The sequence below is a fragment of the Protopterus annectens genome, chromosome 4.part1 (genome assembly GCF_019279795.1).
Source record: "Protopterus annectens isolate FY-2018-M chromosome 4.part1, PAN1.0, whole genome shotgun sequence".
Lineage (NCBI taxonomy): Eukaryota > Metazoa > Chordata > Ceratodontiformes > Protopteridae > Protopterus > Protopterus annectens.
In genome coordinates this window covers 315,281,518-315,297,353 of record NC_056734.1, presented here as the reverse complement: position 1 = coordinate 315,297,353, position 15,836 = coordinate 315,281,518, and positions in this window count along the sequence as shown.

Sequence of the window (15,836 nt, the reverse complement as noted above, 5' to 3'; positions counted from 1 at the left end):
CCTGTAGGCTTTGTTGTGTTGTGCAAGGTCTGCTGTCACTGTTCTTCTGACATTCTCTCATCTTTAACAAAAAAAAAAAATATATATATATATATATATATATATATACACATTTATATATATATATATATATATATATATATATATATATATATATATATATGTGTGTGTGTGTGTACACACACACACACACACACACACACACACATTTTTATTTTAGAACAGGTACTGATATTATTCTTTATAAAAATCATAACTGAATGCTTACTGACACTAGTTCAGTGGTGTCATATAGCATCAAATAAGGAATATTTACATTTTTAATTGTTTTGAACAAGTACCTTTGGTTAAGGACAGTACTTAAGTATGCTTGTAGTGAATGTTATTAAATGATAACTGTAATAAAAAGTTTTATGTCAGTATTTGATTGATTTGAATTTGCCAAAATGTCAAAAATTGTATTTAACGTGACTTCATGCCTTGCACTTGATTGAAAATTGTATAATGTGTTGTTTTTTACTATGGAGTGTTTCCTCAGCTTTAATTATTACATATTAGAAATGATTTGCTGTTCTTGTTAACATGCTACAACTTGTGTCTTCAGAGATAAACAAACCATTAGTTATTGAGGGCTGAGGGTAAAGACATAACAGTTTTAGCGTAGATGGCAGGATACTCATGTAATTACTTTCTTCTTAAGAAGTGTTTCTCTTACTACTGTGTAATATTATGTTCTGTGTAACTGTTATCTGTGCCACTGCTGAACTAAAACTCTTGATAATGGATGGGACATTAATGGTTCAAATCAGCACAATTTGAGTGTTGCATTCTACACCTTTTTCTCCAGATATTTCCTTTAAATTTAAGTACTACCATTAGTGAAATGAAAAGCATGCACATGGAAAGTGTCTTAATACTGGGTTACATTGTTAACACCTGTATTCTGCAATATGTATCTGTGTATATGTCTATATGTACATACATATACACACACATATATATAGATATATATATATATATATATATATATATATATATATATATATATATATATATATATATATATATCTGTGTGTGTGTATATATATATAGGTCTACCTGAAAATGCCGAAAGTCCACAATGCCGACAACGAGAACACCGACACCGGAAGATCGACAACAGAGAAACCAAAAGTTGAGAAAGTTGAGAATCCCAATGCTGAGAATACCGACATGTAAGTGTGCGATAGGGACGGACGTTAGGGTCAGGGTGTGGATAAGGTAAGTGTGTTATAGTGACGGATGTTAGGGTAGGATGTGGGTCAGGTAAGTGTGCGATAGTGATGGACTTTAGGTTTAGGTGCGGGTTAAGTGAGTTAGGGTTAGGGTGTGGGCAAGGTAAGTATGCGATAGTGACAGACCTTAGGGTTAGGGTTTGGGTTAAGGTTAGTGCATAGATATTTGTGTATGTAAGGTTTAGTTTAGGTTTGTAAGGTTTTTGGTGTGCTTGTGTTGTGTGTGTTTTTCTCGATAGGTATTTGTTTTGGTGATTGTCGGGATTGTGGTTTGTCAGGCATGTGAAGTTTCGTGTTTTTGAACTTTAGTTTTTTTTTTGTGTCGGTTATTTCATTGTTGGTGTTTTGGAGTGTCTGTGTTATCAGGTAGACCCATATAAGTATATACATATATATATATATATATATATATATATATATATATATATATATATATATATATATATGGGTTCACTTCAGAATGTCAAAGTTTGAAAACTTCGAATTTCATATGGTCGAGACCATACGATCGAAGTTTTAAAACTTCGAGCATTCTGAACGGAAATCTGCATACAGCGTGGAATGGGAAATGTTCCCTTTTCTTCTCTGCAGTGTGATCTCAGAGTTGGTATATTTAAATAGCGGGGATGTGCATGTTTAGGAGCAAGGTTTTATGTTCTTTTTGGATGCATTTCAGAGTTTCAAAGTTATGAAATGTCATTCATATGAAATTCCAAGTTTTCAAACTTTGAGATTCTGAAGTGAATCCATATATATATATATATATATATATATATATATATATATATACATATATATATATATTAGATGCATATATTTTATTAATTCATTGTATTTTAAGTTACATATTAACAATAGTGATTAGAAATCAAATATTACATGTTTCACATTGTAAGTACTTGAAATTTCTAGCCTGAGTCACAGTAGGTCAAGGTCAAATGTATCATACATGACATCTCCAAAAGATAATGTAGATGAAGTTGCATGTAATCATGAAGAGGGGCTGTCATGTGAGCTGGATGGTGAATTGCTGTGGTGCAATGACCTACTTATGCAGGTGATCCTACAGACATTGATCTCACAGCTTCAGGACTGGGACCTAGAATGTAAGGTTCTCCTATGTCTAGCTGAACACTGACATCACCTTCATTAATTCTGTTGTTTATGCCCCCCCACACTACCATCTTGAGAAGCACTTGTAGTATGATGTGATATGTTCCCACATGTTCAGACAATACCCACCCTCTTCCCCTTCTACCACTGCCTCCTATTTGAGTCTGGTACATCCTCACTAGTGTATGATGGAGGAAGACGTAGATGCTTGTTGTGTCTCCATAACACAGATCAGTGTGATCATAGCATTATCCTTATTCTCTACCATTTCCCTGTAATACTGGAACTCTTCATGTACACCATGCAGTACTCTTACCATTTCTAGCTGACCTTCTATGGCTGTGCACAGAGCCTTAACTATATCTTGGCACATTTGCTGCTGGGCAGCTTTATGTGTTTCCTGAGGTAGCTGTACTATGCCTGTACCTTGCAACCCTTTGTAAAGGTGTTGCAGTAGATACTGCTACCTCTAAATTTCTGCCTTCATCCAAACACTGTTCCTCTACCTTGATTTTCTCTCTGTATAACCTGTAATGCAGTTTCACCATGTACTTAGGTTTGTTGTCCAGCATCACTCCCTGCAGAGTTATTAACAAGGTATAGGATGTAAGATGCTGTAATTAAACCTGGCAAGTGTGCAACACTTTCCTTAGGCTGATTCATAAATATAACTATGTTATCATCTTCAGCACCAACAGCCATTCTGCTGCTCAAATCCTCTAAATTACTGGTATAGTAGAAAACTTAGTTTCTGCTGCTGACCCTGTAAAGAATTAATTGAATACATTACTTCTCAGCTATCGGTGTGCACTACTATCTGCTCTGTAAGGAAGTGTGAAGGACACTTAACCATGCACATATTCTTCAGTGTCATTATATGCAGAAGTGGAAAGTTCACATGTTAACAGTAATTGTCAAGTAAAATAGCCCAGTAGCACAAACACAAGAGCGAACAACTGTCCGTGAATTCCACTGTTTATTTGAACGAAAAAATGGTAAGCGCTTTCGGCTGTGTTACTCCAGCCTTCATCAGACAAATTTAAAATGCTGGTTGTGCTAATTTTATAATGCTACCAATACAACAATTATCCAATAAATCAATTCATTATTTCTATACTAATTAAATCAAGCACTAATATAATATATGTAAAAAACACATGAATACTTCCTTTTTACATAAAATATATATAGAAAATATAAAAATGTATATATATATATATATATATATATATATATATATATATATATTTGTGATATCAATATACAACATGAACTGATATAATAATTTAATTTAATTTATTTTTCTACCCTTACGTGATGTAAATATGAATATGATAATGTCCAAAAATGAATAAATAGATAATATATATGCATTTTGAAACATATTGTGAATATTTGTTTTAAGAAACATAAAATACAAGCATACATTTTGAACATTTTAAAATTCATTTTAATAAAAATATTGAATAAAAAATACCATCATAAGTATGTAATGAATAATATATGATTTTGCTATGAACAACATTAAAAATTATTAAAAATGTATATGCTATATAATTAAAATGTTGTTTAACCACATATGAAAAAATGTACCTATATTTACCTATTAAGAGCTCTTAATTTTAAAATACTGGTGATAGAAATGGAATAATTTATACCTGGGAATACTGTGGCATTTAAAAGTACTTGCCACCAGTATTCCTTAGACTCTAATTTAATCTTCCAAGGACCTAATCTGGGTGAGGAAATGACTTGCTCCAATACTAGGAACTTAAAATTATGTGTTGAATATTGCATTATGTGTCTATATAGTGCATTGTTTTCTGAACACCTACTGATATCATAAAGATGCTCATAAATACGCTGCCTCAACTTCCGTTCAGTTTTACCTATGTAATAGGCTGAACATTGTGTACATAAAGCTGCGTACACTACCCCAGAGGTGTTACAGTTGTATTTTCCTTTTACATATACACTGACACTGTTTATGCATACTTGCTCGGTTTCCATAATGTGTGAGCAATACCTACACATATCACATTTCCTCATAGAGCCTGTATTATTTCTCTGTAAATTTGGAGCAATATTGCACCAATCCTTTAAATTACTATCTCTTTTATATATAATAGTAGGACGTGGCCCCAATAGATTTACTAAAGGTACATCCCCTTTTATGAAAAACCAGCATTTTAAATTTGTCTGATGAAGGCTGGAGTAACACAGCCGAAAGCGCTTACCATTTTTTCGTTCAAATAAACAGTGGAATTCACGGACAGTTGTTCGCTCTTGTGTTTGTGCTACTGGGCTATTTTTCATACAGTTTGTTGGTTTTTGTTCATGAGTAATTGTCAAGTGTTGTATGTAGTCATTCCTCTTGAGCATTCATTTCTCTCTATAGATACAGTTGTCAAACCAACTTTCCCGAGCAAATGTCTGTTGATGCTGCAGACATGGGTAAAAGACAGTGTCAAGAAACAAATCTGAAACAAAGCACAAAACAGAAGCCACCTTCCTGTTTCATGGGTCCACTAAGATAAACACAAATAAAATGCCAGCACTGTAGTGTGTGAAACCTCAAATTTATTGCAGGTCTATGGGCAACAAAATAGAAAAAACTGATTTCAATGAGTTTAACAAACTTCTTCAGTATAGCAAGAGTCACCATGTGAGCTAATCTTTAAATACTAAGGAAAATCACACGACAAGTGTTCAAAATGCTTAAAGGTACAAGATTCTTAAAATAAAGTATAAAATAATTATTTTACAGAATTGCAAGAAAGCCTACGTGCATATAAACAGTAAACAAGTATCACACAAAAATAATTTAAATTGGAGCATATCTGTGGCAGTCATAAACAACATGTTGCTTAAAACATCATTTTTCATTAGTGCAAGTGTGGGGGGTATTGCTCAAGTTAATGCTATCTCCAGTTATTCCATATAGTTTAAATTCTTATGTATTTTTGTCTATATTCAGTTTAGATCTGTTTGTAAAGCATCTAGCATTGCCTACAAAATTAATTTAACTGATGCATATTCCAGCATATGTGTATAATACAATATAAAATAGTCATTTATTCAAAAAACATACACTTACATGAGCAGAAGCTTTTCAGTAACATAAAAAAATATTTCAGAATATAACACAGATGTGGCAGTTATAAAAACATGCTGTTTTAAAATATGTCATTTCAACAAGGTGAACCAATGTCCAGTGAATGCCATCCACATATGTTCCTTGTCGTTCAAATTATTTTTTTTTTCTTTATTCATTTTAAATCTGCATGTGAAACAACTATCAATTCCTATGAAATTAAATTTAGCTGTTTGAGTATATGTTTGTAAAGTGTCTTGGTATGTTTATGGCATCTGATGTCACTCAAATGCTCTCTTATCCTTACTTTAAAAGGTTGGGACGTTTGACCTGTATAGACGTCTTCACAGAAGCAGAAGGCTAGATATATTACCCATTCAGTATTATAGTAGCATAGCTAGGTTGGGGTGAAGAGGGCAGATGCACTGGGTGTAAAGTGTTACAGGGCATGATCAAGTGATGCCAGTCACTCTCTATTAATAGTGTTGCTGCCATATCAGCTTTTAAATGCCAATATTGCATTTCCTGTAAAAGTTCAGTGCTGTAAAGTTCAGTGTGTGATCTAACAGTAGGAACTGCTTGCTGTAGCAAGCAATTTGATATAGATTAAAAAAGAAAAAATATATTTTGCTGTTTCTGTTATTTTAAGACAAATTTGAGCCCTGTAGCACTCCATGTGTGGTAAAAACTGTGGCACTATAGCAAGCAGTTTGTTATATTTGAAACTGAAGTTATTTATTTATTCTTTTATATAATTTAGGCTCTTCAGCAATCTGCATTCCCTGGGCATAAACTTTAGCATCTGCTTTCTACAAATGTAGTGGGCAGTTTGTTACAATTTAAATAAAAACAAAAGTTTTATTTTTCATTTTTGAAATACAAATCTGATCACTGTACTTCTCTATGGTTGCTATCAACTGTAGCATCTGTTACAGTTTAAACTTTAAGCACATTGGTGCTCTGTGTTACCTGAGCATAAACTTTAGCATCTGCTTGCTAAAAATGTAGCAATCAGTTTTCTACAATTTAAATGGAAAAAACAATGTGTTTTGTCATTTTTTTTAATTCAGATCTGATTGCAGTAGCACTCACTGGGTGGCAAGCAATTTGCCACCATTTAAATCAAAGCTTTTTTTTTACTAACTTAAGCCCTTAGGCACTCTATGTCTGTAGCAATGGCTTGTTACAAATATAGCACGTAGTTTGGTACATGGAAAGAAAAGAGCTTTTTTCTTTTTCTTTTTTGCCTTAGCTGAAGAAGGAGAGGTAGGTTTTGGGGTGCAAAATCTGGACTTGATTGTCTACTGCACAAGATATCAGACTGCAGACTTATTTTTCTTTTAATTGGTCCTGTCCTGAGGAGTGGTTGTTGTGGCATACAAAAGCAGGAGCTCATTAGCTGGTTGGATCCAACATTTCAGGAGTACCAGTCAGCTAGCAGATCACAGACCATTTCTTTTTTTTCCTTTTTTCTCTTTCTTTTCTTTTCTTTTTTTTTTTCTTTTTTTTTCTCATCAATGTTGTTAAGGGACACCATATTTAAGAATGGCTGCAGGCACTGGGTAAGCCAGCCATGCCTCTGCAGTATTACATGTTATGGATGTAACCATAAGGGCAGATGGTACAATCACCACAATGAGATGACCTTTTCAGTTGGTTTGTCAGATGGTTGGTAGGCAAGCTGGTATTATCAGGCTGCTCACATCTCTTATGTTTCCCCTTGAAATCTTGACAGGCTTTTATGTCTTCTGTTTGAAAATAAACATTTGACTTTGAGTAAACTGACAACATCCCCATGCTCTTTCATAATACTTCAGTAGGACTATACAGTATCTTGTATCTGATGCAGTCACCAACCTACAGTCATTCTGTTCCCAGTGGATAGTAAACAAGATCTATTCATAGTGACTACCTGTTGTTCAGAATATTTTAAATGAGTACCTGAATAACTTCTGTGTCTGAACTTATGACATAGGTCTGCTGAATTGATAATACAAACTCTCTGTGGAGCACATAAGTTTAATATGCATAATTTGTTATGGAATATTCTTAATACTATATCAAGGCTAACAGCTGTTGGACTGAAAAAGGATATTACATGAGAAGGGCTTGCAATAAATATAGGTGATTTACATCCAAGAAATCTATTGTAAAACATTCTACACATAAATTAAATACTAAACCTGTGTTATTTAAATTCTGTACAAAGCTAAAAATCTCTTCCTTGGGACCATCCTACATGAGCCAGCAGTCATCATGGAAGTGTCTCCACAGGTTCATGAATTTTCAAAACATGTTGTTGTTGCTCACATTGTATATATGTGCATGTTTGAAATAATCCATAAATAGGTCAGCATACAGTGGAGCAAAAGAAGCTCCCATCACAGTTCCCATCAATTGCAAAAACAGTCTTGTTTATAGTAAAAGCATTTTTACTCAAAACAAATTCATCCACCTGTAACAAAAAATACATATATTCAAAGGTACATTAACTGTTTCAAACTAAAACTTCAACGCTTCCAGAAAGAATTCATGAGAAATATTCATATATAAAAATGTAACACACAGAGTACAAAGATAACCCTCTTTTCTCTTTTCTGACTGTATGCCTGCAATGACATTTGTGGTGGCACAGTGGTGCACTGGTTAATGTTGGCACCTCACAGCAAGAGGCTCTCTGGTTTGATTCTTGACCGGGGTGCCTTCTGTGCAGAGACTGCATGTCCTCCCTGCATTTGCGTGGATTTTCTTTGACATTCTAAAGACATGTGTCTGGAGCATTACTCTCCAGGCCTCGGCTGAAAATAGGCTCTGTCTTAGTTTGACTTACCTGGTCAACAAATGTTAAATACATTTTCATGTTCTGCAGTGGTGGCATTATAGCAGCTAGTGTCCATACCACTTCTGGTTATTCCAGTGCCATCATCATCTGGTTCATAGTTATCCCTCTGAATAGAGAGGAGGGATTCCTAATCAGGTGTTAAAGGAACAAATGTTTGCGCTCCCCCCTAAGTAGTGCTATGGACAATTGTATGCCACCTTATATTTGCTCTGGCACATCCTACTATATCATTGGCCATCTTCTTGCACTGTGGTAATATGCGGTTCCTTCCACAAACTTTTATATCTGTAACCATTTGGTTCCAGGGCTTTGCCCTCTCCACTTGTTTGGGTCATCCTCTTTTCTAGAAAGACTTTTGATATATGTCCTAAGGGTAGCCATAAGGATGTGGTTTTCCTTGTGGCTAAAATTTCCTGATCTCTGTCTATATCCCTGCTGCTGTATTATACCTTTACCTAAAATGACACATAAAAGGAATATAGTGAAAGTTAATGCACTAGTCAGCCAAAGAACACATTGATCAAGGCATGCCTGCTTTTACCACCAAATAATCAAAGATTTGAGTACAATTCAATTTATGATGACACAACATACACATTCATATACACCTACTGCATTGTGTTGTATTAACCTGAACAGCATTATCAACAAATGCATAATTCTATTGCAAGCACATGTCATTACACTGCCATCTTATGCCATTGATAACAGAGTTGTATCCTAGTACCTTTCTGTATTTATACTGCCAGTTTTCATTCATACGTGATGGTCACAAATCACACAGTAAAACAGCATATATACTGCCAGCACAATACTCTGGTGAAAATGCAGAACATCAGACTTCAATCACTTATAATCATGTACTTAAAAACTATCGAGCATAATCTATAAATGCCCTCAAAATATTTAACAAATATGTTTCACATTGCTATTATTACTAGTTCCCCATATATTTCCAGTGTGAATGTCATGAATTCTCATTTATAAATGGCATTCACATCATCAGTTTTAATTTGAATCATCTGCATCCGACCATCAGATCAATGAGGGACTTAATTCTCCTACTAATCATTGCACTCTAAGATCAACATGAACTCCTTCACAATACTTTCTTATATTATTGCTAGTTTTATTTTACTTGAAAAAGTTCATGCTTTACTAAACCGTGTGTCCCCTATCTTGAGTGATCATACCTTAATATGGTGGTCTTAAACTTATTCATGAAAATTCAGGCTGCTTTATGCATTTTGTGTGCAAATTAGGCTGATTTGCACTTATCTCTGCGAATCTCAATTATACATTGTGGATTGGCATAATGGTTAAGATGTTTGCCTCGCAGGCACATGGTACAGGGTTTAATTCTGATCTCTGAAGGGAAATTAGCTAGGCTTAAAATGGCATGCAAGGGTATCTAGCCTTGTACTTATCTGCGAACATATGAATGTAAGTACATATGTCACCATATCCATGTAAGTATGCCTTGGGTAGCTGTGGATGCTCTGAGCTAAGCAGTGCTCTGCCAGGCTGTCCTTGGGAATGTGCAAACAGAACTAATATATCTCAAATATCCCTATGCATAGAAAAAGTCAATAGATTCAGCTACAGTTGCATTTGCATAATCCTGATGCTTATCCTATACCCATCCTGCATACTGTGACACACCTCATCACCTCAAATCACCTATAGTTTATATGAAATGATAATGACATCAACAAGAATATTTATTTATAAAGCAAATTAAAAAAGAGGAAGAAAAAAGATTTACTGATGCAACACTAAAAAAACACATTCTTATTAGTGCATGAATTTCCAGTGCATTGTTCGATAAAGATAATAACATTACAACAGAGAAGCAAGCAAATGTAAAACCATTCCTTTAAATGCCAAACCATTGAAAGTATGATTCCAACATTGTGAACCAGAACCCTGCACTTATATTCTTCATTCTGGTATTGGCACTTCTAAAGATGGCAGCGTATGTGAACTCACTAAGCTGCACTCCATGCTGGTTGGACTAGAACACCAAAATCATGGACTACCTCCTAAGGGAGTCATAGCTGGAAAAAATGAGTCATCTGGCTTTGGCATGGAATGGAAAAAATGACATCTGCAAAAGTTGGATGAGCACCAGTAATGTTCAAGAAGGATCACCTGCTATGGTCCCTGGTAATACCACATGTATGATGACCTACAGAAGCATGGACCTGCCCAACTGGCTGAGTTGACAGACCAGGTGATAGTAGGGAAGCTGGATTTCTATAGCAAGTAATTTTACATTTTTTTAATCTTATCAAAAATGTTTTTTAATATTATATAAATATTGTTTAAATGCAAGAAGAAATATATTTGCAAGTGGAAATATGTAATCCAAATGTTTGATAAGTAGAACTAAACATATCTGTAAGCAGAAATCCTTCTGTATACAAGTACGGCATGTTTATGGGCAGACATGGTTTTGTGTATAAATATAAATGTAAATGTGTATGTATAAGATAAAACAAATATCTAAGTATTTATACATAAAATTTTAAAATACATATGTAAAAGAGAAAATGTACATAAGTACACATATATGTATCGATACATAAACAGAAAAGAAGATATTTGCATTGTGACATAATTTCATATACTGCAGGCAGTGGCGGCTAGTGGCTTCAAATCAAAGGGGGCTGCAGGAGACAGCTGAATGGGTGGAGCCAATGGGAAGGCGTGTGGCCAACTAGAAAGGGGTGGGAATATGCTAAAAACTGCAAAAACTGGGACTTTAATTAAATACGCTGCCCTGAGTGCCAAACTGTCATTATGAGAGTCCAATCACCAATCAAGACAAAATGAAGTGTAGGAGAAAAAAAATATCTCAATACATTTGCTACATGACAGCTTACTTAACATCTAGATGGAAGCAGAAAGGTTGTGAGGCATGAAAAAAAAAATACTTTTTAAATACATTACTGGAAGGCCAGTCAAAATTAAATATAAATAAACAAGCAGAACTCAACTCAAACCACTTCTCCTTGCACTGCAGTTCTAATTATAATTTATATTCAGCTTTATAAAAGTATCAAGTAACATGCTGAAAGTAGCAATCTCTGTGATACCCCCACTTGTAAAAATGTTTCTTATCCAAAAAAGACCTGCTGCCTGACAACAACTATCTACTTGTTTCATGGGGAAAACATGATCAAAGTACAAAATGAACAACAAACATGAAACAAGCTAACGATAAATTGCTTAAAGAATTACCTCACATGTTATGGACCACACATGATAGATTGGCATTCTGTTTAGTTTATGGGTAAAGCCTGCAAAGATGACTGCAAGTCTCCAACAAATGTAATGAGTTTCTGAAAATACTGTAATCCTGTCCTTTATTACAAATACTGTCATATGCATTTCAATATCCAAGGCTTATATGCTATCTAGTTATGTAAATATTCCCTGCGTGGCAACAGCAAAAAGATTTTCAATGTTGGTAATTCTTTAATGGTATGCTTATTAAAGCTTATTTGCATCTTACAGTCTCAGACAAGCTTACCTGATGGTCATTAAAGCATTGCAACATAAACACAGAGCAACTGCAACAACATGCATTTTCTGCATAAGAGGCATAAGTCAACAGTATAAAAATATGATAGAAAACCAGAACATTCTGCAAAATCAAGGACAGATGAAAAGCCACTGTAGTACTTGTGTCTACCTTGGATGGGGGGATACTCTGCACACTTAACACTTCATAACTGCTTCTTGCCTTGCTTGGACACATTCAGAGTCACTACATGGGGGAGTGGGGTGCAATAAGTATGTCACAATTGGAAATGTCTCTGGTTGATGGTGATGGTCCTGACACATTTGTCATACCTCTCAAACCTCAGAGCAAGAAAACTGGACAAAGCCATAAACAGAAGTGGGACAAAGCCCCAAAAAGTAGGACAGTTTTTAAATATTGCTCTTATAAACTTTGAAAGATAATTAGGTCTTGCATTAGTATGCATTTTCTGAAGGGTATAAAATCTGAAATTCAAATGACAGTCATTATTTTCTAACTTCAATCTTTAATTATTAAATTTGTCACTAATTTGCCAGAAAACCACAATTTCATGAAAAGCAGACCGAAAATGTGATGCAAAAATATAAAATAGCCACACAATACAGCTAGGAACCTGTCAAAGAAGGGAACGTTTTTAATATTAGTACTGTTAACTTGAGAAGCTAACAAAATAAGAGAATCTACATGCATTTCTGAAATTAAAAGTAATATATAACTCTGATCATTACAATTATTTATTAATTGTAAATCCTCCACATTTTCTTCCAAATTTGCCATTTTGCAGAGGAATTAAATTATTAGGGGGAGAGTAACATTTGAGCCAAAATTGGGGACAATTGAGAGGTTTGGATATACCTAATTCTATAAAATGATTTATTTGTGCGTACCTCTTAACACAGGAAATTTGGACAAAGCCAAATATATTGGGGGAACATACAAACAGTACTAAAAATTGCACTTGTATAAACTTAGACAGCTGACAGAATAACAGGTCTTGCATGCATTTTTCTGAAGGGTATGAAGTCTGAAACTCAATGTATGTCATTATTTAGTGACTTCATTTCTAAATGATTTGTCAGAAAAACACAAATGTTATGAAGAACAAACCAAAAATAAGAAGCAAAAATCTATTCATTCTGCAAAAATCTGGACAGTTGAGATGTATATTTCAGCTGTCTGAGTTTGCCGCCCTTCCCTCTCAAAAAATTATGGCCGTAAGGGGCCTTCCCCTTGCAGCTATTCCAATGTCCCATTACTTGGCTATTTCACCTCATTTACCATAAGCACTGTAATGTGCATACTGCTTTACTTCTACGATGATTTGGATTTCATTTAAAAGTTTTATTTTACATTTTGCAGCACAAACACTAATAGACATCTGCTAAACAAAGCAATGCAGTCTCACAATGAAAACCGACTTAGCATTAAAACTTATCTGCCCTTGAAACTCACATTTCATTGAAGTAGTATTGAAACCCACATTCAAAGAAAATACATGGCCTGTGGCAAATAAAGATTATCTTTGGGCTGCTTTCAAATCATAGGCCCCTTGCACAGGAAACATACATGTGTTCTTTGATACACCTTCCTGATTGTATTAAATTATATTCCTTGTATAATACAGTACAGTTGTTAGAAGGCGTTTTAAATTTATTGTTTGGAACATTTTTCCAGTAAACAATGAAACAAAATGCATGCACCAATAATGACAAAACTGCCCAGTTCAGAACATTTTCATCATAAAATTCTACTCAAGCTTCTACAATCCACCACTATCAGTAAATATGCACAATCTCGGCAGAAGTAAAAGTCATCTAAATAATTCCACATTAAAGAGATCTGTAACTAATGAAGAAGTTGCTGCTAGCAAACAACTTTATATTTCATTGTTTCATCTACAAATAAAGTGCCTGTTGTCCTTGAGGAATAAATTTCCTATGTTACATAAAAAATGATAAGCTAGTAATATTGCAATAGGAGATGGATGGCAAACTGATGGGCGGCCATGGGGGTTCAGTGGTTAGCATTGCCACCTCACAGCAAGAGGTTCTCCAGTTCGATCCTCTGCTGGGGTGCCTTCTGTGCAGAGTCTGCATGTCCTCCCTGTGGTCGCATGGGTTTCCTCCGGGTGCTCCAGTTTCTTCCTACATTCCAAAGACATGCTGTAGGTGGATTGGAGACTCTAAATTGGCCCTAGGTGTGAGTGTGTGCCCTCTGTGGAAGGTTGGGTGCCGGACTGGCAACTCGACACTGTAAAACTCCACTGCCAAACATGAGCAGACAAGGTGATCCGCTGTGGTGACCCCTGACCAGGAAAAGCCAAAAGAAGAATAGATAGATAGCAATCTGATAACAGGTTCATTGTTACTAGGTATGTCTGCCAAAGAAGACAGTCTCAGGACTGCAGCATCCACCCCCTTTAATAGTATAACACAGTACAGTATCAGCAATGCATCTATATACTGTGGGAGTAGAACCCATAGACTTCTGCATCAAAAGCAAATGCACTACCTGTTGTGCTATTAACAATGCAAGCCAAACCAGTATAAGCAGCACTAAACTTCTCTTCAGGCTCTCAGCTCATTGTAAAATCCACTTGACACTCAATTGTATCTCTCAACTTTGAAGCACAAGAAATCTGGAAATGGCCAAAATGTATTGGGGGGACAAAAGCCTCAAAACTAGGGACACATTTTAAACATTGCTTGTATAACCTTGAAAAGTTGCTAGAATAAAATGCTGTGTTACCGCCATGCATTTTACTGCCAAATCTTAAACCTAAGACCCTGAGTACTACAATCACAGCAACATACCATTATGCCAAATCAGCTGTTTCTTGAAAGACAGTTAGACTGAAACTTAAATAGCTATCATTTAGTGAATTCAGTTCTCACCATAGCTCTCAACTTCTTTGCACAAAACACCTAGACGAAGCCAATAATGGGAGAATACAGCCCCCCAAACATATTCACTGAATTCAGTTCTCACCATAGCTTTCAAACTATTAGCACAAAAATCCTGGACAAAGCCAACAATGATCTTATAAACAGAAAATTGCTAGAATAAAAGGTTTTGTTACTGTGTACTTTCTGAAGAATATGAAGTCTGTAATTCAAATGTCTGTCATTATTTTCCAGAAAACCACAGATTTCATGAGGAACAGAACAGCAATATGAAGCAAAAATAAAATACTGTGCTACCGCCATGTGTTTCACTTGCCAACTCTTGAACCCAGGACCCTATGCACTACAGTCAGAGCAACATACCACTATGCCATGTCTGCTGTTTCTTTAAAGACAGCTAGACTGAAACTTAAATGGCTATCATTTAATGAATTCAGTTCTCACCGTAGCTTTCAACTTCTTAGCACAAAACACTTAAACAAAGCCAACAATGGGGGAATACAGCCCCGCAAACATATTCAGTGAATTCAGTTCTCACCTTAGCTCTCAACCTGTTGGCACAAAAAACTGGACAAAGCCAACAACGATCTTATAAACAGAAAATTGCTAGAATAAAAGGTTTTGTGTTACCATGTACTTTTTGAAGAATATGAAGTCTGAAATTTAAATGTCTGTCATTATTTTCCAGAAAACCACAGATTTTATGAGGAACAGAACAGCAATATGAAGCAAAACTTTCACAAGTGGTGGTGGGTAGAAAACTCAAGCTCCTGCTACCTACTCCCAAGGTACAGGGTTTGAGTCTAGCCACTACCAGGTATATTTTCTGAGTTCTTGTAGTCACCGGGGCATCACACATGCACACACGCACACACACACACACACACACACACACACACACACACACACACACACACACACACACACACACACACACACACACAAACACACACATGCTTATAACCTTGATGTTTCCATAAAGCAGTACCTGGCCTTTCATTCAGCACAGCAGTCCAAGCTCCTTTACAGCAGTGTTGCATAACTGATGTTTCTTCCATAAAGG